At 44.3% G+C, this 4,778-nt stretch overlaps 1 long non-coding RNA gene across 1 annotated transcript; it reads left to right on the top strand.

The window, feature by feature from the left end:
- Positions 1-1,600: 1,600 nt before the first annotated feature.
- LOC112548487 lies at positions 1,601-4,118 on the top strand. Its single transcript, XR_003092221.1, has 3 exons — positions 1,601-1,661; positions 1,957-2,040; positions 3,890-4,118. It is a non-coding gene; the product is annotated as an uncharacterized LOC112548487 (long non-coding RNA).
- The last annotated feature ends 660 nt before the right edge of the window (positions 4,119-4,778 follow it).

Raw genomic sequence — 4,778 nt, 5'->3', positions numbered from 1 at the left:
AAGCTTACTTGGCTTGTGATCATACCTGCATGTCTGAGGCATGTGAGCAGTGACTGTAGCAGTGAGAGAGAGGGGTGACCTATTGGATTGGATTATAATGGGTACTTACCTGTAACAGTGTTAGTGGATCGGGACCTCAGTCATCCACTGGATTGGCAATTAGCACCCTTTCCTCACTCTTGGTCTGAGTACACTCTGAGGGAAAAGACGGAGGGCCTCAATGTCACTCCAGCTCAGTGAGTCTGTGAAGGCCCTGACGCTGCGCTTCACTGTGCTCTGGCCGGTCTGTTTATGGTGTATTGCAGTTAACCAGCGTATATAGTTAATACTTGTGGTTATGTACATTTCCTATTGTTAATCTTGGGTTTTTTTGTGATTGCGAGTTTATAATATACTTTTGAACTTCATTGGAGCCTCTATGTATTTATAGGGTATATGAGGGTGGGCTGTAGCTCTATGTATATCCCTGACCCCAAAATCCACCCCTAACATAGATAACACAGGAAAGGCCCTGGCTATCTGAGGAGACCTAACAACCCTCCGCCCCTTAGATTTCTCATAGGTGGTCAGTGTCCAGGACACCCGGCGGTGTCCACCTTTCAGGATACCCAATAGAATAGCACAGGAAACATACATGAAGAGTGTTTATAGACATACTTTGGGAGTGGGGGTGGAGAGGAGCACTTTGCTTAGAGCAGCTTCGAGAGCCACTCATCCAGGAGGTGTGTGTGTGTGTGTGTGTGTGTGAGAAGCTCCCACCACTGTGCACCACACATCTGGGAGCCACTCATCCTGTGGCTCATCCATCACCTGGCCACCCATCCAGCAGCTCCCACCACTGCTCCTGCTGCTCATCTGGGAGGGCATGGGCGGGAGAGGTGTGCCTCCAGATCTGCACATGGCAGGACAGGGTGGGCTTTTCCCAGTGGGGTGGAGTTGAGCTTGGGGTGGATAGCAGCAGTGCTGGGAAGGAGTTTTGGGGGGGACTACGGCAAATTTTGTGTTGTCTATAGCCCCCCCTCCATAGTCCCCTCCCAGGCCTGCTGCCATGCATGCACAGGTCATTTATCAGCCAAGCTATCGGCCATATTAGGTAAATTCCCAATTGTAGTCTCCCATGCAGTCCACCCATGCATCATGTCCATAGGGTCTTTTCTGGTTTCACCTTTGCTTAAGGAAGATATAGGATTATTATTAGGCTATGTCTTGGGAGGTCCCCCAGGGGGTGTCTCCTACCACATCTTGCTGGAAATTATTTTAATTGGGAGGAAGATGGTTTGTTCTGCCCTTCCTTGTAACTTCCTTCAATCTTACAGATTGCTCTTCCTGCTTGGGGCTCCACCTCCCCTACACCCCACTTAATGCCAGCCAAAGTTGTCATCTCCAGATTATTAGAGTTGGTATGGTATGATCTCTGGTGTTTCAGCCCTCTGAATTTATGAAGGTCGAATCTGGTTGTTATCTCGTCCAAGTTTTCCTGACTGTACTTTGTCCTGCCTAAGCATCTTCCAGACCCTGGGTTACCTTGCCCCACAGCATCTCTATCTCTCTCACAGCTCTATACTTGTTGCAGCTCAGATGTTCATCTCTTCTTGTCCCTTCAGGTCCTCCCTGGGTCCAGTCTGGGTTGGAGATGTCTGATGCCCACGGTGCTCCTTTGGGTAAGTTACTGAGCTATGTCTGGCTCTGCTTATTTAAAAAAAGCCCCTTTCTGGGGCAGCCACAATGTCCCTGCAGTGGGAATCTGCTCTATTTCTGGCCACTCTGGGCTGATCAGGGACCTCACTTCTGGTCCTCCCAGCTCTTCTTCTGCCGGGCTTTTTATGCTGGCCTCAGGGGGCCGGCAAGTCGACCCCAGCATGCTGCCATAAAGTGTGCCCACACCGATGCAAGAGTTACCCTGGCTCCTCCCGGCTCTGCCATTTTTTCCTGTTTTTTTTTTTCCTTTTACCGCAGCATCTTCACCTACTGCAGTATAATTTTTGCTTTGTTTCTGTTCCGGTGTGGTGTCCCACTGGCTCCGCTTCTTGCCTGGCTGAGGTAAGTCTTGCCTTTCCCATGTATACAGACAATTTTCTTTATATCATCGTGTTGCCTCCCATGCCTTTCCCCTGAATGCTGCAGGTGTGGGTTCTTCTTGAGCCTCACCATGGCTCCTAAGGCAGCACAGCCTGACTATTGGGGTAACTTTGGGTCAGTCCCCCAGGGGTCTCACCTGCCATATCTTTGATGATGATAATTCTTCTATGGGGAGAATGATGTCTGGTCCTGCTTCCCCTGGTGCATTCCCTTGGTCATTCCCATTGTTCCTTCTTTTTGGGGCTCTGCCTCCCCTACACCCCGCCTACCACCAAAAGCAATGTTGTCACCTGCGCCATCGAGGTTGATAATATGAACCTTCTTGGCACTTGGTCTCTTGGAGTCTTTGGCCACAGGCTAATGGCAATGTTTCTTTGCTGAGCATCCCCTGCGGCCTCCTCTTTCCGGGCCTACATGGTGTCCAGCTTCAGCAGCGCTCCATCCCCCCATGTGTTGATTCCTCCCCGGGTTTGGTACCTGCCGTCTGTCTGTTGCATCTGGATCCTGACCCTGCTGGGTCCAGCTGTACTCCAGTCATTACTGTTCCTCCTTTCGGTCCACATCGACTCTGTAGCTAGCTCTTTGGGCCCTCCCTGGCCCTGAGTCCCCATCGTAACCCCTTTCTGGGGTCTCCACCAGGTCCTCTCACTGGGACTGCCTGAGTGCTCTGGCCTGTCTGGGCTGGTTGAGGACTCCACTTCCGGTCCTGCCGGCTTCTCTTCCTCCAGGTATTTTATTCCAGCATCAGGCATCTGCCCGACCAATCGGCCCCACCACGCTCTTATAAAACATACTCAGGTCGATGTGGGAGCTGCTCCCATCTCCTCCTGACTTCTCTGCTTTTTTTTCCTTTTGCTCTTTTGCCACGGTGGCTCCGGCTGCCACAGTTTCACTTTTGCCACAATTGGGTCCCGGCTTGGTGTTCCACCACCTCCCCATTTCTTCAGGTAAGTTTTCTTCACATGGTGCCAATCTTAAAGCAGCCTGATAAATCAGTGCACCTCTAATTAGGTTGTCTTGTTCACACTGCAAAAGAGTTCACCAAAGATCTTACAGGATATAGAAAGAAATATGGTTATTTGAATATAGCCACTAATACTGTTAGAAATAATCATGGTTACAAGATAGATAAGTAGTTTCAGTGAATAAGTCTTATGTGAGGAAATAAAGAGTTCAGTATAAAAGTACAATTACATACACACATACATATGTACATATCTATATCAATAGATTAATTTACTTATTGATACAATTCTAAGGGGAAAAAACAAACAAACTAGAAAACCTATGGGGAAACCCAGTTCTGACTTGCATTTTAAGATTTATTTTTAAAAATCCAGAGTTCTATCACTTTTTAACCTAATGCTATCCTTGATTTGTTTTAGTTTGTTTGTTTGTTTGAAATAACTCTCTATTTTTTTTTCTTTGTCAAAATGGATAAAACATCAATTAAAAAGGATTTGAAGACCAAACAGATATTTATTCAGAAATTTGAACACTGTTCAAAATTTAAATAATGTTTCAAAATGTGTCCTATGGTGTTTCAATAAACACTAATTAGAATCTGATTAGAATAGATCCACTCTTACCATGCTACTTCAGAATACATGCACTCCACTACAAAGAAAGAAAAATAATTGTATTTTAGAAAAATAATATTCACAATGTGTATATGCTAAATTCATATTTAATAAGTTATACTTCAGAGATACCAGCACAATGGAAGCTGTAACACATTGCCTTTATTGCTGTTATTAAAAAAAGAGGAATCCCTAGTTTTGCATTACTTGTCTATTTTTTCCCCATTCAGATAACATGGACATTATCAAAATGTGTTGAAGAGCTTGTGCATCTTGGATGGTTTTATTGACAGCAAATTTCCTGCCAGCAGCTGATAAAACAGCATTACCTCTCCCTTAAGATAAAACATGAATGACACTTGCCATGATAGGAATGTTATTAGTCAATTACAGTTGGAATGTTTAATGACATTAGATTTCATCAGAGCTTCAAATCACAAGTAAAAAGAATGATTCTTTTATCTACACAAAATTGTTCCTTGCAAACAATTGTCATTTTGTTAAAATAATAAATCATAGTGTGGCAAAATTACTTCCTGAGATATTTTTCAATATGCACCAGCACTTTTATGTGATATTATTTTCAAAAATGGTGACTCAGCACTACACAATAAGTCTCACCCTCTCACCTTCACTTTCTTTCTTTTTATATACATTCAGGAGGGAAACCCCCCCAACAAAAACATTTTTTTTTACACCTTTACCAGCATGACAAAATATTACATGTATTTCCTAAATTTAACTATGAAGTCCCAAGAGACACCAGATTTTCAGTAATGTTTAGCACTTTTATGGGCCAAATATGTTCCCATGTTGAGCAGAAACAGAAAGAATAATTTCAGAGACTGAAGGTATCCTAGCAACTATGCTAGGGCTTCATAAATCTGTAATTTAACTGACTTTTGCTAATAACAAGTGATAGTTCATTGTGTCCATCCTATGAGTAAGTATTCTTATAGGAGGGTGGCCAAGTCATTTCACCCTGTTTAAGTATGGGTGAGTATCCTAGGAATCCTTCACATAGGTGCGAACACATTTTAAAGCTCTATCCAGCCCAGATAACAGGAACTGAGAGATAATGCTACATAGGGGGTGCATCTACACAAGATGCTTTACTGC

The sequence above is a fragment of the Alligator sinensis genome, unplaced genomic scaffold, assembly GCF_000455745.1.
Source record: "Alligator sinensis unplaced genomic scaffold, ASM45574v1 scaffold1375_1, whole genome shotgun sequence".
NCBI classification, from domain to species: domain Eukaryota; kingdom Metazoa; phylum Chordata; order Crocodylia; family Alligatoridae; genus Alligator; species Alligator sinensis.
The sequence above is the reverse complement of the archived record's forward strand: the minus strand, read 5'-3'. Positions and strand labels throughout refer to the sequence as shown.